General features: G+C 41.4%; 2 non-coding genes across 2 annotated transcripts; both read right to left on the reverse strand.

The window, feature by feature from the left end:
- Positions 1–14,500: 14,500 nt before the first annotated feature.
- Positions 14,501–14,604, reverse strand: LOC130972289 (small nucleolar RNA R71). Its single transcript, XR_009083478.1, has one exon. It is a non-coding gene; the product is annotated as a small nucleolar RNA R71 (small nucleolar RNA).
- Positions 14,605–23,344: 8,740 nt separating this feature from the next.
- LOC130972290 (small nucleolar RNA R71) lies at positions 23,345–23,448 on the reverse strand. Its single transcript, XR_009083479.1, has one exon. It is a non-coding gene; the product is annotated as a small nucleolar RNA R71 (small nucleolar RNA).
- Positions 23,449–23,896: the final 448 nt, after the last annotated feature.

A 23,896-nucleotide genomic window follows, 5' to 3' on the forward strand; every position in this document is an offset into this window, starting at 1 on the left:
AATTCCTGGAAGTCTTCATGGATGACTTCTCAGTATATGGAGACTCATTCAGCTCCTGTCTTAACCACCTATCACTTGTCCTGAAAAGATGCCAAGAGACTAACCTGGTTTTAAACTGGGAGAAATGTCACTTTATGGTGACTGAAGGAATTGTCCTTGGGCACAAAATTTCAAGCAGGGGAATAGAGGTGGATAAGGCAAAGGTAGAGGTAATTGAAAAATTACCACCACCTGCCAATGTTAAGGCAATCAGAAGCTTTCTGGGGCATGCAGGATTCTACAGAAGGTTTATCAAGGACTTTTCGAAAATTGCTAAACCTCTGAGTAACCTGTTAGCTGCTGACACACCATTTGTGTTTGACACACAGTGTTTGCAGCCATTTGAGACCCTGAAAGCTAAGCTGGTCACAGCACCAGTCATCTCTGCACCAGATTGGACATTACCATTTGAACTAATGTGTGATGCCAGTGATCATGCCATTGGTGCAGTGTTGGGACAGAGGCATAACAAACTTCTGCATGTCATTTATTATGCTAGCCGTGTTCTAAATGATGCACAGAAGAATTACACAACCACAGAAAAAGAGTTGCTTGCAGTGGTTTATGCCATTGACAAGTTTAGATCCTACCTAGTGGGATCAAAGGTGATTGTGTACACTGACCATGCTGCTCTTAAATACTTACTCACAAAGCAGGATTCAAAACCCAGGCTTATCAGATGGGTATTGCTTCTGCAAGAGTTTGATATAGAAATAAGAGACAGAAAAGGGACAGAGAATCAAGTAGCTGATCATCTGTCCAGAATAGAGCCAGTAGTTGGGGCGTCCCTCCCTTCTGCTGAGATTTCTGAGACTTTCCCAGATGAGCAATTATTTGCCATTCAGGAAGCTCCATGGTTTGCAGACATTGCAAACTATAAAGCTGTGAGGTTCATACCCAAGGAGTACAGTTACATGCAGAGAAAGAAATTAATTTCAGATGCCAAGTACTACCTTTGGGATGAACCATATCTCTTTAAGAGGTGTGCTGACGGAGTGATCCGCAGATGTGTACCCAGAGAAGAAGCACAGAAGATCCTATGGCACTGCCATGGATCACAGTATGGAGGACATTTTGGAAGTGAGCGAACAGCCACTAAAGTCCTCCAATGTGGCTTCTACTGGCCTACTCTCTATAAAGATTCCCGAGAGTTTGTGCGTAACTGTGACAGTTGCCAAAGAGCTGGTAACCTGCCTCATGGATATGCCATGCCTCAACAAGGGATATTAGAGATAGAGCTGTTTGATGTATGGGGAATTGACTTCATGGGGCCATTCCCACCATCATACTCAAACACTTACATTCTGGTGGCAGTGGACTATGTATCTAAGTGGGTAGAAGCAATTGCTACGCCCACTAATGATACCAAGACCGTACTGAAATTCCTCCAGAAGAACATTTTCAGCAGATTTGGCGTTCCCAGAGTGCTAATCAGTGATGGGGGCACTCATTTCTGCAATAAACAACTATACTCTGCTATGGTCAGATATGGAATTAGCCACAAAGTGGCAACTCCGTATCATCCACAGACAAATGGGCAAGCAGAGGTCTTAACAGAGAACTAAAAAGAATCCTAGAACGGACTGTAATGGCCCGAAGAAAGGATTGGGCAAAGAGCTTGGATGATGCTCTGTTGGCATACAGAACAGCATTCAAGACTCCTATAGGCACCTCTCCATACCAATTGGTGTATGGGAAGGCCTGCCACTTGCCTGTGGAACTGGAACATAAAGCCTACTGGGCAACCAGATTCCTAAACATGGATGCACAGTTAGCTGGTGAAAAAAGACTGCTACAGCTGAATGAGCTAGAGGAGTTCAGACTCAATGCCTTTGAAAATGCAAAAATTTATAAGGAAAAGGCAAAGAAATGGCATGACAGGAAATTGTCAACCAGAGTCTTTGAGCCAGGACAAAAAGTTCTGCTCTTCAACTCTAGGCTCAAACTGTTTCCAGAAAAACTCAAATCCCGTTGGGGGGGTCCATATGTGATTACAGGAGTGTCACCATATGGATATGTTGAGCTTCAGGATATTGATTCTGATAAGAAGTTCATTGTTAATGGACAGAGAATCAAACATTATCTTGAAGGAAACTTTGAGCAGGAGTGCTCAAAACTGAGACTAGAGTGATTCTCAGTGAAAGTCCAGCTAAAGACAGTAAAGAAGCGCTTACTGGGAGGCAACCCAGTCATTAGTAGGTTGTATGATTTGTTCTTACAGAGGCAAATATCAAAAAATGAAGGAATTCACAGAGTTACAGAAGGATTCAGCTCAAAAAGCAGAGAAAATGAGCTTACTGGCGAAAAAACGCCAGTAAGGTGCATTTTGGGCGTTAAACGCCAGAATGGGTACCATTCTGGGCGTTTAACGCCAGTAATGGTACCATTTTGGGCGTTAAACGCCAGAATGGGTACCATTCTGGGCGTTTAACGCCAGGTGTGCAGCATCACTGGGCGTTCAGAAAAACGCCCAGTGAGGAAGGTTTTCTGGCGTTTAACGCCAGCCAGGGTACCTGGCTGGGCGTTAAACGCCCAAAAAGGGTGCCAAGTGGGCGTTAAACGCCAGAATGGGTGCCATTCTGGGCGTTTAACGCCAGAAAGGTGGGGGGACCACATTTTTGTTTTCAACTCAAATTTTTTCAAACTTTCCTCTTTTTACCCATAATCTTCTACATAAATGCACTTCAACCTTTCATCATTCACTTTCAAATCTTCACAAATCAAAACCATTCTTCAAATCTATTTCAAAATAATCTCAAATCTTCTTCAAAAACTCACCCTTTTCTCAAATTTTTTCAAAATCTTTTCAAATTTCCTTTCAAATCTCTCTTTTGTTTTCGAAATTCTCCTCCCCCCACTCTATAAATGAACGTTCCTCACCCCTCCTTCCTCACACCATTCGAATTTCCTCTCTCTCTCTCTCTCTCTCTCTTCTCTTCTTTCTTTTCTTTTTGCTTGAGGACAAGCAAAACCTCTAAGTTTGGTGTGCTTTTCCGTGATCACTAAGCTAATATCTATCAAGATCATGGCTCCCAAGGGAAAACAAACCAACTCAAGAGGAAAGAAAGAGACTAATCCAAAGAATCTTTGGAATGAAGAGAAGTTCTTAACCAAAGAACATGAAGACCATTATCACAAAATAATGGGTCTGAGGTCAGTGATCCCGGAAGTTAAATTTGATCTGAAAGAAGATGAATATCCGGAGATCCAAGAGCAAATTCAAAACAGAGGTTGGGAAGTTCTGACCAATCCTGAGACAAAGGTTGGAAGGAACATGGTTCAGGAATTCTACTCAAATCTGTGGCTAACAGATAAGCAAAGAATGACTGGAACCGCTTACCATACCCACAGAACCATGGTCAGAGGGAAAGTTATGTACTTCCATCTGGACAAAATAAGAGAAATCTTCAAACTACCTCAACTACAAGATGATCCTGATTCCTTCAATAGGAGGATGGTGAGAGTAGATAAAGGTTTGGATCAAGTTCTAGAGGACATCTGCCTCCCTGGGACTAAGTGGATAACCAATTCAAAGGGTGTCCCGAACCAACTCAAGAGGGGAGACCTCAAGCCAATTGCAAGAGGTTGGCTAGACTTTATTGGGCGTTCCATGTTGCCCACTAGCAACCGTTCTGAGGTCACCATCAAGAGAGCAGTGATGATTCACTGCATTATGCTTGGAAAAGAAGTGGAGGTTCATCATGTGATTGCTTGTGAGATCTACACCATTGCAAATAAGAATTCTACTGAGGCCAAACTGGCTTACCCAAGCTTGATTTCCTTGCTCTGTAAAGAGGCTGGGGTGAAGATGGGAGTAGATGAGTTCATACCCATTGAACACCCAATCACCAAGAAGTCAATGGAAGGACAAGTGCAAGACAACTCCATCAAGAGGAGGGCGCAGGAATTCCTCCCTGAATTCCCAAGAATTGACTACTGGTCCAGCCTAGAAGCATCTATTAACAAGCTGCAAGAGACTATGGAGCAACTGAAGGAAGAACAGCAGAATCAGAATTGCATGCTCTGCAAATTGCTGAAGGAACAAGAGAAGCAGGGGCGTGGACTCCAAGAGTTGAAACGCCAAAAGCTCTCCTCTCAAGCTGAGGGAGCATCCACTTCTCAAAATCAAGGTTGTTGAGTCCTAACTCTGTGAAAACCTCTATCATTAGGAGCCTCTGTTTTTCGTTTTTTTTTTATTTTCCTTTATTTTGTTTTTATTTTTCGTTTTTCTAGTCTCATTCTATATCTATTTTTGAGTCTTGTTTTTAATTCATAATTAATAAAATTAAAGTTATGCCTTAAAGTTATGAATGTCCTATGAATCCATCACCTCTCTTAAAAGAAAAATGCTTTAATCACAAAAGAACAAGAAGTACAGGGTTTCAAAATTTATCTCTGAAACTAGTTGAATTAGTTTGATGTGGTGACAATACTTTTTGTTTTCTGAATGAATGCTTGAATAGTGCATATGTCTCTTGAATTTGTTGTTTTTAAGAATGTTAAATTTGTTGGCTCTTGAAAGAATGAGGAGAAAGAGAACTGTTATTGAGGATCTGAAAAATCATCAAATTGATTCTTGAAGCAAGAAAAAGCAGTGAATACAAAAAAATAAAAAAATAAAAAATTTTCGGAAAAAAAAAGAGAAAAGAAAAAGAAAAAGAAAAGAAATAGAGTTGTGATCCAAGGCAACAATAGTGTGCTTAAGAACCCTGGACACCTCTAATTGGGGACTTTAGCAAAGCTGAGTCACAATCTGAAAAGGTTCACCCAATTATGTGTCTGTGGCATGTGTGTATCCGGTGGTAATACTGGAAGACAGAGTGCTTTGGGCCACAGCCAAGACTCATATATTAGCTATGTTCAAGAATCATAATACTTAACTAGGAGAATCAATAACATTATCTGAGTTCTGAGTTCTCATAGATGCCAATCATTCTGAACTTCAAAGGATAGAGTGAGATGCCAAAACTGTTCGGAGGCAAAAAGCTACTAGTCCCGCTCATCTAATTGGAACTATGTTTCTTTGATATTTTGGAATCTATAGTATATTCTCTTCTTTTTATCCTATTTTGATTTTCAGTTGCTTGGGGACAAGCAACAATTTAAGTTTGGTGTTGTGATGAGCGGATAATTTGTACACTTTTTGGCATTGTTTTTAGTATGTTTTTAGTATCTTTTAGTTAGTTTTTATTATATTTTTATTAGTTTTTAATTAAAATTCACTTTTCTGGACTTTACTATGAGTTTGTGTGTTTTTCTGTGATTTCAGGTATTTTCTGACTGAAATTGAAGGTTCTGAGCAAAAATCTGATCCAGAGACTGAAAAGGACTGCAGATGCTGTTGGATTCTGACCTCCCTGCACTCGAAGCGGATTTTCTGGAGCTACAGAAGCCCAATTGGCGCGCTCTCAACGGCGTTGGAAAGTAGACATCCAGGGCTTTCCAGCAATATATAATAGTCCATACTTTGCCCAAGATTTGATGGCCCAAACCTGCGTAGCAAACCGGCCTCAGAAATTCCAGCGTTAAACGCCGGAACTGGCATAAAACTTGGAGTTAAACGCCCAAATTGGCATGAGAACTGGCGTTTAACTCCAGAAAACGTCTCTACACATAAAAGCTTCAATGCTCAGCCCAAGCACACACCAAGCGGGCCCGGAAGTGGATTTTTCTGCCATTTACTCATTTCTGTAAACCTTAGGATACTAGTTTACTACTTATAGGACCTTTTGACTTTGTAATCAGAACGAAAGGCGACCTTATGACATTGTACACCTTTTCTTCCACAGCATGAGTCTCTAAACCCCATGGTTGGGGGTGAGGAGCTCTGCTGTGTCTTGATGGATTAATGCAATTACTACTGTTTCTCATTCAATCATGCTTGCTTCCATTCTAAGATAATACTTGTTCTTAATCCGGATGAATGTGATGATCAGTGACAATCATCATCATTCTCAACTATGAACATGTGCCTGACAACCACCTCTGTTCTACCTTAGATTAAGTAGTTATCTCTTGGATTCTTTTATCGGAATCTTCGTGGTATAAGCTAGACTGATGGCGGCATTCAAGAGAATCCGGAAGGTCTAAACCTTGTCTGTGGTATTCTGAGTAGGATTCAATGACTGAATGACTGTGACGTGCTTCAATCTCCTGAAGGCGGGGCGTTAGTGACAGACGCCAAAAGAATCACTGGATTCTACTCCGGTCTGATTGAGAACCGACATATGGAATGTCGTGCCGTGACAGGGCATTAGGAATCGTTCCAATGAGAGGATGGGAGGTAGCCACTGACAACGGTGAAACCCTACACACAGCTTGCCATGGAAGGAGACTTGCGTGTTTGATGAAGAAGACAGTAGGAAAGCAGAGATTCAGAAGATGGAGCATCTCCAAACCTCAACCTATTCTCCATTACTGCAAAACAAGTAACCATTTCATGTTCTTTTGCTTTTCACAATCAATCCTGATAATTTCTGATATCCTGACTAAGATTTACAAGATAACCATAGCTTGATTCAAGCCGACAATCTCCGTGGGATCGACCCTTGCTCACGCAAGGTATTACTTGGACGACCCAGTGCACTTGCTGGTTAGTTGTGCGGGATTGCAAAAGTGTTATTGCAATTTCGTGCACCAGCGACTCAACCCGGCTAAATGCACCTTCACAGTGGAAGCAGGTAAATTCTTGGGCTTTATGCTCACACAAAGAGGAATTGAGGCAAATCCAGATAAATGTCAGGCCATACTCAACATGAAAGGCCCAACCTGCGTCAAGGAGGTGCAACAGCTCAATGGGAGATTGGCGGCCTTGTCCAGATTCCTAGCAGGATCAGCAATAAGATCCCTCCCCATCTATGCTACCTTAAAGAAGGGAAAGAACTTCGAATGGACAACGAAATATGAACAAGCCTTCCGAGACTTCAAAGAATTCTTGGGACAGCCCCCCATCCTATCTCGACCACAAAAGGGAGAACCACTCATACTGTACCTCGTAGTAGGAAGTCAGGCAATAGCCTCAGCACTAATTAGAGAAGATGAAGGGGACAACAACCCGTCTACTTCATTAGTAAAGCACTACAGGGATCAGAGCTGAACTACCAGAAAATAGAGAAATTTGCCTACGCTCTGATACTCGCATCCCGACAACTTCGCCCATACTTCCAAGCGCACACCATTAAAGTTCAGACCAACCAGCCCATAAAAAGGATACTGCAGAAAACAGATCTAGCAGGAAGAATCCTACAGTGGGCAATCGAGTTGTCTGAGTTCGACCTCCAATACGAGGCGCGGACAGCCATCAAATCACAATACCTAACCGACTTCATCGCAGAATTCACAGACACCACAGAAATCCCCATAGAGTGGAACATATACGTGGACGGTTCCTCAAATAAAACTGGAAGCGGTGCAGGTGTGATAATCGAAAGCAACCAAGGAACCCAACTTGAGCTTTCCCTGAAATTCGGATTCCCGGCCTCAAACAACCAGGCGGGATATGAAGCGTTGTTAGCTGGTTTGAAGCTAGCTAGGGAAGTTGGAGCTCAGAAACTCAACATCTACAACGATTCACAAGTCGTTACCTCGCAAATAACGGGAAGCTACCAAGGCAAAGATCCTACCATGAAAAAATATTTGGATAAAACCAAAGAATAGCTCGGACAACTCGGGGAATATAGGATCTGCCACATACCCCGCGAGCAAAACGCCCGAGCTGACGCACTCTCAAAACTAGCCAGCACCAAACCAGGGGGCAACAATAGAAGCCTCATCCTGGAAATACTACAGAACCCGTCAATATCGGAAGAAGAAAAAATCCTCGCCATAACAGGTCGGGATCAAGGATGAATGACCCCCATAATTAACTACCTCAAAACAGAAGCACTCCTCACAGATGAAAAGGAGGCAAAGAGGTTAAAAAGGGAGGCACAGTACTACACTATCATAAACAACACCCTATAAAAAAGAGGGATCTCAACACCATTGTTAAAATACGTACCGACCTCCAATACAAAGGAAGTCTTGGAGGAAGTACACAGCGGCATTTGTGGAAATCATCTCGGAGTGCAAGCTCTCACCAAAAAGATACTCCGGGCGAGATTCTATTGGCCAACTCTACAAAAAGAAGCTACCAAATTTGTAAAGACATGTCCACCATGTCAGAAGCATGCCAACTTTCACATCGCCCCGCCGGAAAAGCTCATCAGCATAACCTCACCCTGGCCATTTGCAAAGTGGGGACTTGATCTTCTCGGACCCTTTTTCCCAGGGATCGGGACAAGTCAAGTTCCTCATAGTAGAGGTAGACTACTTCACAAAATGAATCGAAACAGAACCCTTAGCCAACGCCACTACTCAAAGAAGTCAGAAATTCCTATATAGGAACATCATCACAAGGTTCGGGGTCCCATACTCCATCACCATGGATAATGGCACCCAATTCACAGATGCAGGCTTCAGAAAACTAGTAGCCGACTTGAACATAAAACACCAGTTCACCTCCGTCGAACATCCCCAAGCCAATGGACAAGCCGAAGCAACCAACAAAGTCATATTGGCCAGGCTGAAACGGAGACTACAAGAAGCAAAGGGAGCTTGGGCCGAGGAACTTCCACAAGTCCTATGGGCGTATCGAACAACTTCCCATTCCACTACGAACGAATCACCATTCCGACTAGCATACGGAGTGGAGGCAATGATTCCAGTAGAGGTCGAGGAAGGATCTCCCCGAGTAGTCCACTACAATGAATAAACCAACTCTCAACTTCAAAGAGAAGAGCTCGATCTACTTCCGGAAATCTAAGAGAAAACTCGGATCAGAGAAGAAGCACTAAAGCGGCGAATGGCTTACAGATATAATCAAAAGGTAGTGCCAAGAGGTTTCGCTGAGAATGATCTCATCTTAATCCGAAATGATATCGGAACAACTCGACCCGGAGAAGGAAAGCTGGCAGCTAACTGGAAAGGATCCTACCGAGTCACAGAAGTACTTGGGAAGGGCTACTACAGACTGTCCGAACTCGAGGGACGAGAACTCCCTAGATCATGGCACGCCTGTAACCTAAGAAGGTACTACAGTTAGATAAAGGTCTCATCACAAGATGCACTCTTTTTCCTGAAAAAGGTTTTTTAATGAGGCGTCAAGATTGAGATTTAATCCGACTTAAGGGTATGAAAAACTCCCGCCTGTATATATTTGCACTTTTTTTAAATAAAATACATTTCAGATATTTTACAAGTTCCCAAGACGCATTAATCTGAAGCATTCATCGCCCGATTATAAAGCAACGGATCGAACAGAAAGTGAAGAACAGATTCACTATACGATCCCGATAGGAATGATCGACCGACAAAGGTGAAAACGCGATTCACCTAAAGGTCGATTAACCAGGACAGAAACCACCATCTACAAATCGGCAAAAGATGAACACAGAATAATGCAAGAAGTTATCGAAAGTGATCCCAAAAAGAACCTGACGAGGTCTTATGGATTGCTATATAATAACTTAAAAAGACTGGCCGACACTAAAAAGTCGGACCAAGTCAATCCAAGTTATCAGCAAATCCCTGGAAAGAGGTCTGGCCAACCCTATTAAAGAGGAATTACTATAACTTAGAAGAGATCGACCTAACGAAGTCGGTCTCCTACAAGACAGGTTGTAAAAGTAGTCCCTGAAAGAGACCTAACAAAGGTCCAAGAAAGAGAATTACAAAAACAACTTAGAAGAGATCGACCTAACGAAGTCGGTCTCCTACAAGACAAGTTGTAAAAGTAATCCCTGAAAGAGACCTAACAAAGGTCCAAGAAAGAGGATTACAAAAACAACTTAGAAGAGATCGACCTAACGAAGTCAGTCCCCTACAAAGACAAGTTGTAAAAGTAATCCCTGAAAGAGACCTAACAATGGTCCAAAAAAGAGGATTACAAAAAACAACTTAGAAGAGATTGATGAGCGGATAATTTGTACGCTTTTTGGCATTGTTTTTAGTATGTTTTTAGTATGATCTAGTTAGTTTTTAGTATATTTTTATTAGTTTTTAGTTAAAATTCACTTTTCTGGACTTTACTATGAGTTTGTGTGTTTTTCTGTGATTTCAGGTATTTTTTGGCTGAAATTGAGGGACCTGAGCAAAAATCTGATTCAGAGACTGAAAAGGACTGCAGATGCTGTTGGATTCTGACCTCCCTGCACTCGAAGTGGATTTTCTGGAGCTACAGAAGCCCAATTGGCGCGCTCTCAACGGCGTTGGAAAGTAGACATCCTGGACTTTCCAGCAATATATGATAGTCCATACTTTGCCCAAGATTTGATGGCCCAAACTGGCGTTCAAAGTCACCTTCAGAATTCCCAGCGTTAAACACCGGAACTGGCACCAAAATGGGAGTTAAACGCCCAAACTGGCACAAAAGCTGGCGTTTAACTCCAAGAAGAGTCTCTACACGAAAAATGCTTCAATGCTCAGCCCAAGCACACACCAAGTGGGCCCGGAAGTGGATTTTTATGTCATTTACTCATCTTTGTACACCTTAGGCTACTAGTTCTCTATATATAGGACCTTTTACTGTTGTATTTTCATCTTCTGATCTTTGGAATCTTTTGATCTTTAGATCTTTTGATCACTTTGGGAGGCTGGCCTCACGGCCATGCCTAGACCTTGTTCTTATGTATTTTCAACGGTGGAGTTTCTACACACCATAGATTAAGGTGTGGAGCTCTGCTGTACCTCGAGTATTAATGCAATTACTATTGTTCTTCTATTCAATTCCGCTTGTTCTTATTCTAAGATATTCATTCGCACTCAAGAACTTGATGAATGTGATGATTATGTGACGCTGATGAGCGGATAATTTGTACCCTTTTTGGCATTGTTTTTAGTATGTTTTTAGTATCTTTTAGTTAGTTTTTAGTATATTTTTATTAGTTTTTAGTCAAAATTCACTTTTCTGGACTTTACTATGAGTTTGTGTGTTTTTCTGTGATTTCAGGTATTTTCTGGCTGAAATTGAGGGATCTGAGCAAAAATCTGATCCAGAGACTCAAAAGGACTGCAGATGCTGTTGGATTCTGACCTCCCTGCACTCGAAGTGGATTTTCTGGAGCTACAGAAGCCCAATTGGCGCGCTCTCAACGGCGTTGGAAAGTAGACATCCTGGGCTTTCCAGCAATATATGATAGTCCATACTTTGCCCAAGATTTGATGGCCCAAACCGGCGTTCAAAGTCACCTACAGAAATTCCAGCGTTAAACGCCGGAACTGGCACCTAAATGGGAGTTAAACGCCCAAACTGGCATAAAAGCTGGCGTTTAACTCCAAGAAGAGTCTCTACACGAAATTGCTTCATTTGCTCAGCCCAAGAACACACCAAGTGGGCCCGGAAGTAGATTTTTATGTCATTTACTCATCTCTGTACACCCTAGGCTACTAGTTTTCTATAAGTAGGACCTTTTACTATTGTATTTTCAATCGGGGGATTATTTTAGATCCTTTGATCATCTTTGGACATCTAGTTCTTAGATCATTGGGAGGCTGGCCATTCGGCCATGCCTAGACCTTGTTCTTATGTATTTTCAACGATGGAGTTTCTACACACCATAGATTAAGGTGTGGAGCTCTGCTGTACCTCGAGTATTAATGCAATTACTATTGTTCTTCTATTCAATTCCGCTTGTTCTTTGTCCAAGATATCACTTGTTCTTCAACTTGATGAATGTGATGATCCGTGACACTCATCATCATTCTCACTTATGAACAAGGTGACTGACAACCACTTTTGTTCTACAAGCAACCAAGGCTCTAGTGTTTATCTCTTGGATTCCTGATACACGATGCATGGTTGATCGCCTGACAACCGAGTGCTCGCCTGACAAACGAGCCAGCCATTCCGTGAGATCAGAGTCTTCGTGGTATAGGCAAGAACTGATGTCGGCATTCAAGAGAATCCGGAAGGTCTAATCTTGTCTGTGGTATTCTGAGTAGGATTCAATGATTGAATGACTGTGACGTGCTTCAAACTCCTAGCAGGCGGGGCGTTAGTGGCAGACGCAAAAGAATCAATGGATTCTATTCCGGCCTGACCGAGAACCGACAGCTGATTAGCCATATGCTGTGACAGAGCATAGGAACATTTTCACTGAGAGGATGGGAGGTAGCCACTGACAACGGTGAAACCCTACATAAGCTTGCCATGGAAAGGAGTAAGAAGGATTGGATGAAGACAGTAGGAAAGCAGAGAGACGGAAGGGAAGGCATCTTCATACGCTTATCTGAAGTTCCTACCAATGAATTACATAAGTACCTCTATCTTTATCTTTATGCTTTATTCGTATATCACTATACCCATTTGAGTCTGCCTGACTAAGATTTACAAGGTGACCATAGCTTGCTTCATACCAACAATCTCCGTGGGATCGACCCTTACTCGCGTAAGGTTTATTACTTGGACGACCCAGTGCACTTGCTGGTTAGTTGTGCGGAGTTGTAGTGATCACAATTTTGCGCACCAAGTTTTTGGCGCCGTTGCCGGGGATTGTTTTGTGTATGGACAACTGACGGTTCATCTTGTTGCTTAGATTGGGTATTTTTTTTTAGAGTTCTTAAGAATGAATTCTAGTGTTTCATGATGATCTGTTGAAGTCTGGCTGGCTGTAAAGCCATGTCTAATCTTATTGGACCGAGGTTTCAACCTATCATCACAAGAGCTTGTTGATCTCTATCAATCTTGCTATTGGAGCAATGATCTGCTAAGGCTTGGCTGGCCATTGGCCATGTCTAGTGTTTTGGACCGAAGCTTTCTTTGAAAGCTTGGCTGGCTGTGAAGCCATGTCTAATTCCTGGACCGGAGTCTTAGACTAACATTGCAATGATTCCTGGAATCCAAATTGAGAATTTTAAAACTTTTATTTTCTTTTCATATAATTTTCAAAAAAGCACAAAAAAAATTACAAAATCATAAAAACCAAAAATATTTTATGTTTCTTGTTTGAGTCTAGTGTCTAATTTTAAGTTTGGTGTCTTGCATGTATTGTTTATTTGATCTTGGTTCTATTTTCAAGTCAATAGTACAGGGAACTGAAGATTCAGAACATGCAGCAGAGGAATTACACAGAAAAAGCTGGGCGTTCAAAATGCCCAGTGAAGAAAGACAGACTGGCGTTTAAACGCCAGCCAGGGTACCTGGTTGGGCGTTTAACGCCCAAAAAGGTAGCATTTTGGGTGTTAAACGCCAGAATGGATACCATTCTGGGCGTTTAACGCCAGGATGGCACAAGGGGGAGGATTTTGTTTTCAAATCAATTTTTTTTCAAGTTTTCAAAGTTTTTCAAAATCAAATCTTTTTCAAATCATATCTTTTCAATCAAATGTTTTCAAAATCAATTTCTTTCCTTTTTCAAAGATACTTACTAACAATTAATGATTTGATTGAACATCTCAAGTATATTGCCTTTTCTGTTGAGAAAGGTTTAATGTTTGAATCATATCTTTTCTTGTTAGGTAAGTCATTAATTTTTAAAATCATATCTTTTAAAATTGTTTTCAAATCATATCTTTTCAATCATATCTTTTTAATCACATCTTTTTCAAAATAGCTTTCAATCAAATCTTTTTGACTTCTAATTTCAAAATCTTTTTCAAAAATCACTTGATTTCTTTCCCACTCTTATTTTCGAAAATTAATTAGTGTTTTTCAAAATGTTTTCAATTTCTTTAACTTAATTTTCGAAAATTCTCTTCCCCTCTTCCCACATCCTTCTATTTATGGAGTACCACTCCTTCTCAATGCACAATTCAAACTCTCTCTGATTAAGTTCGAATTCTTCTACCTCCTTCTTCTATTTTTCTGTTCTTCTGACACCTCAAAGAATCTCTATACTGTGACATAGAGGATTCCACATTTTCTTGTTCTCTTCTCTTTCATATGAGCAGGAGCAGAGACAAAGGCATTCTTGTTGAAGCTGACCCTGAACCTGAGAGGACCTTGAAGCGAAAGCTAAGAGAAGCTAAGGCACAATTCTCTATAGAGGACCTAACCGAATTCTTCAAAGAAGAAGAAGACATGGCAGCCGAAAACAACAACAATGCAAACAATGCAAGGAAGGTGCTGGGTGACTTTACTGCACCTACTCTCGACTTTTATGGGAGAAGCATCTCTATCCCTGCCATTGGAGCAAACAACTTTGAGCTTAAGCCTCAATTAGTTTCTCTAATGCAACAGAATTGCAAGTTTCATGGACTTCCATTGGAAGATCCTCATCAGTTTTTAGCTGAATTCTTGCAAATCTGTGACACTGTCAAGACTAATGGGGTAGACCCTGAGGTCTACAGACTTATGCTATTCCCTTTTTCTGTAAGAGACAGAGCTAGGACATGGTTGGACTCACAACCTAAAGAAAGCCTGGACTCATGGGAAAAGCTAGTCAATGCCTTCTTGGCAAAGTTCTTTCCACCTCAAAAATTGAGTAAGCTTAGAGTGGAAGTCCAAACCTTCAGACAGAAGGAAGGAGAATCCCTCTATGAAGCTTGGGAAAGATACAAACAATTGATCAGAAAATGTCCATCTGACATGCTTTCTGAATGGAGCATCATAGGTATTTTCTATGATGGTCTCTCTGAACTATCCAAGATGTCTTTGGATAGCTCTGCTGGAGGATCTCTTCATTTGAAGAAGACGCCTATAGAAGCTCAAGAGCTAATTGAAATGGTTGCAAATAACCAATTCATGTACACTTTTGAAAGGAATCCTGTGAACAATGGGACAAATCAGAAGAAAGGAGTTCTTGAGATTGATGCTCTGAATGCCATTCTGGCTCAGAACAAGATATTGACTCAACAAGTCAATTTGATTTCTCAAAGTCTGTCTGGAATGCAAAATGCACCAAGCAGTACTAAGGATGCTTCATCTGAGGAAGAAGCTTATGATCCTGAGAACCCTTCAATGGAAGAGGTGAATTACCTAGGAGAACCCTATGGAAACACCTATAATTCTTCATGGAGAAATCACCCAAATTTCTCATGGAAGAATCAAGAGAGACCTCAACAAGGTTTCAACAACAATAATGGTGGAAGAAACAGGTTTAGCAATGGCAAGCCTTTTCCATCATCTTCTCAGCAACAGACAGAGAGCTCTAAGCAGAACACCTCTGACTTAGCAACCATGGTCTCTGATCTAATCAAAACCACTCAAAGTTTCATGACTGAAACACGGTCCTCCATTAGGAATTTGGAGGCACAAGTGGGACAGCTGAGCAAGAAAGTTACTGAACTCCCTCCTAGTACTCTCCCAAGCAATACAGAAGAAAATCCAAAAGGAGAGTGCAAGGCCATCAACATGGCCGAATTTGGAGAGGAAGGAGAGGAAGTGAACGCCACTGAGGAAGACCTCAGTGGGCGTGCACTGACCTCCAATGAGTTCCCCAATGAGGAACCATGGGAATCTGAGGCTCAAAATGAGACCATAGAGATTCCATTGGACTTACTTCTGCCTTTTATGAGCTCTGATGAGTATTCTTCCTCTGAAGAGGATGAGTATGTCACTGAAGAGCAAGTTGCTAAATACCTTGGAGCAATCATGAAGCTAAATGACAAGTTATTTGGAAATGAGACTTGGGAGAATGAACCTCCTTTGCTCACCAAAGAACTGGATGACTTGTCTAGGCAGAAATTACCTCAAAAGAGACAAGATCCTGGGAAGTTTTTAATACCTTGTACCATAGGCAACATGACCTTCAAGAAGGCTCTGTGTGACTTAGGGTCAAGTGTAAACCTCATGCCTCTCTCTGTAATGGAGAAGCTAGGGATCTTTGAGGTGCAAGCTGCAAGAATCTCACTGGAGATGGCAGACAACTCAAGAAAACAAGCTCATGGACTTGTAGAGAATGTTTTGGTAAAAGTTGAAGACCATTACATCCCTACTGATTTCATAGTCCTAGAGACTGGGAAGTGCATGGATGAATCCATCATCCTTGGCAGACCCTTCCTAGCCACAGCAAAGGCTGTGATTGATGTTGATGGAGGTGAACTGATCATTCAAGTGAATGAAGAATCCTTTGTGTTTAAGGCTCAAGGATATCCCTCTGTCACCATGGAGAGGAAGCATAAAGAGCTTCTCTCAATTCAGAGTCAAACAGAGCCCCCACAGTCAAACTCTAAGTTTGGTGTTGGGAGGCCACAACCAAACTCTAAGTTTGGTGTTGAACCCCCACATTCAAACTCTAAGTTTGGTGTTGGGAGGTTCCAACATTGCTCTGAGTATCTGTGAGGCTCCATGAGAGCCCTCTGTCAAGCTACTGACATTAAAGAAGCGCTTGTTGGGAGGCAACCCAATGATTATATTTTATCTATTTCTCTTTGTTATTTTATGTTTTTTGTAGGTTGATGATCATAAGAAGTCACAAAATCAATTGAAAAAGCAAAAACAGAATGAAAAACAGGAAGAAAAACAGCACACCCTGGAGGAAGAACTCACTGGCGTTTAAACGCCAGTAAGGCTAGCAGTTGGGCGTTTAACGCCCAGTCTGGCACCATTCTGGGCGTTTACCGCCAGAAAGGGGCACCAGACTGGCGTTAAACGCCAGAAAAGGGCAAGAACCTGGCATTAAACGCCAGGAATGGGCACCAGCCCGGCGTTTAACGCCAGAAATGGCTCAAAACGTGATTTTGAATGCCATTTGGTGCAGGGATGACTTTTTCTTGACACCACAGGATCTGTGGACCCCACAGGATCCCCACCAACCCCACCACCACCCTCTCTCTTCTTCACCCATTCACCAATCACCTCAATACCTCTTCGCCAAAAAAACCCCTCACCTATCAAATCCCATCTTTCTCTTCACCACTCACATCCATCCTTCATAAAAACCCCACCAACCTCACCCTTCAAATTCAAACCACTTTCCCTCCCAAACCCACCCATAATGGCCGAACCTCATCTCCCCCCTCTCCTATATAAACCCTTCTTCACCCCTTCATTTTCACACAACCTAAAACACCACTTCTCCCACTCTTTGGCCGAATACATAAGCCACTCCCTTCTTCCTCATTTCTTCTTCTTCTACTCTCTTCTTTCTTCTTTTGCTCGAGGACGAGCAAACCTTTTAAGTTTGGTGTGGTAAAAGCGTTGCTTTTTCGTTTTTCCATAACCATTTATGGCATCCAAGGCCGGAGAAACCTCTAAAAAGAGGAAAGGGAAGGTAAAAGCCTCCACCTCCGAGTCATGGGAGATGGAAAGATTCATCTCAAGGGTGCATCAAGACCACTTCTATGAAGTTGTGGCCATGAAGAAGGGTCAACTTTTGATCAAAGGTTGGACCAAGTCCTCACAGACATTTGTGAAGAGGGCTCTCAATAGAAGAGAAATTCAAGAGGGAAGCTGGTTCAACTGAGAAGGCATGACCTCAAACCCGTGGCTAGAGGATAGTTGGAGTTCATCCAACGCTCAATCATTCCCACTAGCAACCGGTCCAAAGTTACTCTAGACTGGGCCATCATGATTCATAGCATCATGATTGAAGAAGAAGTGAAAGTTCATGAGGTTATAGCCCAAGAACTTTATAAGGTGGCGGACAAGTCCTCTACCTTAGCAAGGTTAGCCTTTCCTCATCTCATTTGTCACCTCTGTTATTCAGTAGGAGTTGACATAGAGGGAGACACCCCCATTGATGAGGACAAGCCCATCACCAAGAAAAGGATGGAGCAAACAAAAGACCCCTCTCATCATGAGATCCCTGAGATACCTCAAGGGATGCACTTTTCTCCACAAGGCTATTGGGAGCAACTAAACACCTCCCTAGGAGAATTGAGTTCCAACATGGGACAACTAAGGGTGGAGCACCAAGAACATTCCATCCTCCTCCATGAAATTAGAGAAGATCAAAGAATCATGAGAGAGGAGCAACAAAGACAAGGAAGAGACATTGAGGAGCTCAAGCACTCCATAAGACCTTCAAGAGGAAGAACAAGCCGCCATCACTAAGGTGGACCCGTTCTTTAATCTCCTTGTTCTTTATTTTTTTGTTTTTTTCGAAATTTTCATGCTTATGTTATCTATGTTTGTGTCTTATGATCATTAGTGTCTTAGTATCTATGCCTTAAAGTTATGAATGTCCTATGAATCCATCACCTTTCTTAAAAATTGTTCTTAATTGAAAAAGAAAAGAATTGCATGAATTTTGAATTTTACAACAGTTTAATTATTTTGATGTGGTGGCAACACTTTTGTTCTCTGAATGTATGCTTAAACAGTGCATATGTCTTTTGAATTTGTGGTTCATGAATGTTGGCTCTTGAAAGAATGATGAAAAAGGAGACATGTTACTGAGGATCTGAAAAATCATAAAAATGATTCTTGAAGCAAGAAAAAGCAGTGAATACAAAAAAAAAGAAAGAGAAGACAAGCGAAAAAAAAAACGAAAAAAAAAGAGAAAAAGAAAGAGAAAGAAAGAAATAAAGTTGTGATCCAAGGCAATAAGAGTGTGCTTAAGAACCCTGGACACCTCTAATTGGGGACTCTAGCAAAGCTGAGTCACAATCTGAAAAGGTTCACCCAATTATGTGTCTGTGGCATGTATGTATCTGGTGGTAATACTGGAAGACAGAGTGCTTTGGGCCACGGCCAAGACTCAAAAAGTAGCTGTGTTCAAGAATCATCATACTTAACTAGGAGAATCAATAACACTATCTGGATTCTGAGTTCCTAAAGAAGCCAATCATTCTGAATTTCAAAGGATAGAGTGAGATGCCAAAACTGTTCAGAGGCAAAAAGCTAAAAGTCCCGCTCATCTAATTAATACTGATATTCATAGATGTTTTTAGAGTTCATTGCATATTCTCTTCTTTTTATCCTATTTGATCTTCAGTTGCTTGGGGACAAGCAACAATTTAAGTTTGGTGTTGTGATGAGCGGATAATTTGTACCCTTTTGGCATTGTTTTTAGTATGTTTTTAGTATCTTTTAGTTAGTTTTTAGTATATTTTTATTAGTTTTTAGTCAAAATTCACTTTTCTGGACTTTACTATGAGTTTGTGTGTTTTTCTGTGATTTCAGGTATTTTCTGGCTGAAATTGAGGGATCTGAGCAAAAATCTGATCCAGAGACTCAAAAGGACTGCAGATGCTGTTGGATTCTGACCTCCCTGCATTCGAAGTGGATTTTCTGGAGCTACAGAAGCCCAATTGGCGCGCTCTCAATGGCGTTGGAAAGTAGACATCCTGGGCATTCCAGAAATATATGATAGTCCATACTTTGCCCAAGATTTGATGGCCCAAACTGGCGTTCAAAGTCACCTACAGAAATTCCAGCGTTAAACGCCGAAACTGGCACCTAAATGGGAGTTAAACGCCCAAACTGGCATAAAAGCTGGCGTTTAACTCCAAGAAGAGTCTCTACACGAAATTGCTTCATTTGCTCAGCCCAAGCACACACCAAGTGGGCCCGGAAGTGGATTTTTATGTCATTTACTCATCTCTGTACACCCTAGGCTACTAGTTTTCTATAAGTAGGACCTTTTACTATTGTATTTTCAATCGGGGGATTATTTTAGATCCTTTGATCATCTTTGGACATCTAGTTCTTAGATCATTGGGAGGCTGGCCATTCGGCCATGCCTAGACCTTGTTCTTATGTATTTTCAACGGTGGAGTTTCTACACACCATAGATTAAGGTGTGGAGCTCTGCTGTACCTCGAGTATTAATGCAATTACTATTGTTCTTCTATTCAATTCCGCTTGTTCTTTGTCCAAGATATCACTTGTTCTTCAACTTGATGAATGTGATGATCCGTGACACTCATCATCATTCTCACTTACGAACAAGGTGACTGACAACCACTTTTGTTCTACAAGCAACCAAGGCTCTAGTGTTTATCTCTTGGATTCTTGATACACGATGCATGGTTGATCGCCTGACAACCGAGTGCTCGCCTGACAAACGAGCCAGCCATTCCGTGAGATCAGAGTCTTCGTGGTATAGGCAAGAACTGATGGCGGCATTCAAGAGAATCCGGAAGGTCTAATCTTGTCTGTGGTATTCTGAGTAGGATTCAATGATTGAATGACTGTGACGTGCTTCAAACTCCTAGCAGGCGGGGCGTTAGTGATAGACGCAAAAGAATCAATGGATTCTATTCCGGCCTGACCGAGAACCGACTGCTGATTAGCCATATGCTGTGACAGAGCATAGGAACATTTTCACTGAGAGGATGGGAGGTAGCCACTGACAACGGTGAAACCCTACATAAGCTTGCCATGGAAAGGAGTAAGAAGGATTGGATGAAGACAGTAGGAAAGCAGAGAGACGGAAGGGAAGGCATCTTCATACGCTTATCTGAAGTTCCTACCAATGAATTACATAAGTACCTCTATCTTTATCTTTATGCTTTATTCGTATATCACTATACCCATTTGAGTCTGCCTGACTAAGATTTACAAGGTGACCATAGCTTGCTTCATACCAACAATCTCCGTGGGATCGACCCTTACTCGCGTAAGGTTTATTACTTGGACGACCCAGTGCACTTGCTGGTTAGTTGTGCGGAGTTGTAGTGATCACAATTTCGCGCACCAGACGCTCATCATCATTCTCACTTATGAACAAAGTGACTGACAACCACTTTTGTTCTACAAGCAAACGAGGCTCTAATGTTTATCTCTTGGATTCCTGATACACGATGCATGGTTGATCGCCTGACAACCGAGCGCTCGCCTGACAAACGAGCCAGCCATTCCGTGAGATCAGAGTCTTCGTGGTATAGGCAAGAACTGATGGCGGCATTCAAGAGAATCCGGAAGGTCTAACCTTGTCTGTGGTATTCTGAGTAGGATTCAATGATTGAATGACTGTGACGTGCTTCAAACTCCTGAGGGCGGGGTGTTAGTGACAGACGCAAAAGAATCACTGGATTCTATTCCGGCCTGATTGAGAACCGACAGATGGATAGCCGTGCCGTGACAGGGTGCGTTGAACATTTCCAATGAGAGGATGGGAGGTAGCCACTGACAACGGTGAAACCCTTGCATAAGCTTGCCATGGAAAGGAGTAAGAAGGATTGGATGAAGACAGTAGGAAAGCAGAGAGACGGAAGGGACAAGCATCTTCATACGCTTATCTGAAGCTCTCACCAATGATATACATAAGTATCTCTATCTTTATCTTTATGTTTTATTCATATATCATCTATACCCATTTGAGTCTGCCTGACTAATATTTACAAGGTGACCATAGCTTGCTTCATACCAACAATCTCTGTGGGATCGACCCTTACTCGCGTAAGGTTTATTACTTGGACGACCCAGTGCACTTGCTGGTTAGTTGTGCGAAGTTGTAGTGATCACGATTTCGCGCACCAAGTTTTTGGCGCCGTTGCCAGGGATTGTTTGAGTTTGGACAACTGACGGTTCATCTTGTTGCTTAGATTAGGTATTTTTTTTCAGAGTTCTTAAGAATGAGTTCTAGAGTTTCATGATGAGCTGTTGAAGTCTGGCTGGCTGTGAAGCCATGTCTAATCTTATTGGACTGAGGTTTCAACTGATCATCACAAGAGCTTGTTGATTCCTATCAATCTTGCTATTGGAGCAATGATCTGCTAAGGCTTGGCTGGCCATTGGCCATGTCTAGTGTTTTGGACCGAAGCTTTCTTTGGAAGCTTGGCTGGCTGTGAAGCCATGTCTAATTCCTGGACCGGAGTCTTAGACTAGCATTGCAATGATTCCTGGAATTCAAATTGAGAATTCTGAAACCTTTATTTTCTATTTTCATATAATTTTCGAAAAAGCACAAAAAAATTTCAAAATCATAAAAACCAAAAATATTTTATGTTTTTTGTTTGAGTCTAGTGTCTAATTTTAAGTTTGGTGTCTTGCATGCATTGTTTATTTGATCTTGGTTCTATTTTCAAGTCAATAGTACAAGGAACTGAAGATTCAGAACATGCAGCAGAGGAATTACACAGAAAAAGCTGGGCGTTCAAAACGCCCAGTGAAGAAGGACAGACTGGCGTTTAAACGCCAGCCAGGGTGCCTGGTTGGGCGTTTAACGCCCAAAAAGGTAGTGCATTGGGCGTTAAACGCCAGAATGTGCACCATTCTGGGCGTTTAACGCCAGGATGGCACAAGGGGGAGGATTTTGTTTTCAAAATTAATTTTTTTTCAAGTTTTCAAAGTTTTTCAAAATCAAATCATATCTTTTCAATCAAATGTTTTCAAAATCAATTTCTTTCCTTTTTCAAAGATACTTGCTATCAATTAATGATTTGATTCAACATTTCAAGTATGTTGCCTTTTCTGTTGAGAAAGGTTTAATGTCTGAATCATATCTTTTCTTGTTAGCCAAGTCATTAATTCTTAAAATCAAATCTTTTTTTTTTAAAAAAAATTGTTTTCAATCATATCTTTTTAAAACCATAACTTCTTAATCAAATCTTTTTAATCACATCTTTTTCAAAATAGTTTTCAAATCATATCTTTTTGATTTCTAATTTCAAAATCTTTTTCAAAAATTACTTGATTTCTTTCCCACTCTTGATTTTCGAAAATTAATTAAAGTTTTTCAAAAATGTTTCCAAAATCTTTCACTTAATTTTCAAAAATTTCTTCCCCTCTTCTCACATCCTTCTATTTATGGAGTACCACTCCTCCTCAATGCACAATTCGAACTCTATCTCACTAAGTTCGAATTCTCTACTTCTTCCTTCTATTTTTCTTTTCCTCTGACACCTCAAGGAATCTCTATACTGTGACATAGAGGGTTCCATATTTTCTTGTTCTCTTCTCTTTCATATGAGCAGGAACAAAGACAAAGGCATTCTTGTTGAAGCTGACCCTGAACCTGAAAGGACCTTGAAGCGAAAGATAAGAGAAGCTAAGGCACAATTCTCTGTAGAGGACCTAACCGAATTCTTCAAAGAAGAAGAACACATGGCAGCCGAAAACAACAACAATGCAAGGAAGGTGCTGGGTGACTTTACTGCACCTACTCCCGACTTCTATGGGAGAAACATCTCTATCCCTGCCATTGGAGCAAACAACTTTGAGCTTAAGCCTCAATTAGTTTCTCTAATACAACAGAATTGCAAGTTCCATGGACTTCCATTGGAAGATCCTCATCAGTTCTTAGCTGAATTCTCGCAAATCTGTGACACTGTCAAGACTAATGGGGTTGACCCTGAGGTCTACAGACTTATGCTATTCCCTTTTGCTGTAAGAGACAGAGCTAGGACATGGTTGGACTCCCAACCTAAAGAAAGCCTGGACTCATGGGAAAAGCTAGTCAATGCCTTCTTGGCAAAGTTCTTTCCACCTCAAAAATTGAGTAAGCTTAGAGTGGAAGTCCAAACCTTCAGACAGAAGGAAGGAGAATCCCTCTATGAAGCTTGGGAAAGATACAAACAATTGATCAGAAAATGTCCATCTGACATGCTTTCTGAATGGAGCATCATAGGTATTTTCTATGATGGTCTCTCTGAACTATTCAAGATGTCTTTGGATAGCTCTGCTGGAGGATCTCTTCATCTGAAGAAGACGCCTACAGAAGCTCAAGAGCTAATTGAAATGGTTGCAAATAACCAATTCATGTACACTTCTGAAAGGAATCCTGTGAACAATGGGACAAGTCAGAAGAAAGGAGTTCTTGAGATTGATACTCTGAATGCCATTCTGGCTCAGAACAAGATATTGACTCAACAAGTCAATTTGATTTCTCAAAGTCTGTCTGGAATACAAAATGCACCAAGCAGTACTAAGGATGCTTCATCTGAAGAAGAAGCTTATGATCCTGAGAACCCTTTAATGGAAGAGGTGAATTACCTGGGAGAACCCTATGGAAACACCTATAATTCCTCATGGAGAAATCACCCAAATTTCTCA

This window comes from Arachis stenosperma, chromosome 3, assembly GCF_014773155.1.
Source record: "Arachis stenosperma cultivar V10309 chromosome 3, arast.V10309.gnm1.PFL2, whole genome shotgun sequence".
Taxonomy (NCBI): Eukaryota; Viridiplantae; Streptophyta; class Magnoliopsida; order Fabales; family Fabaceae; genus Arachis; species Arachis stenosperma.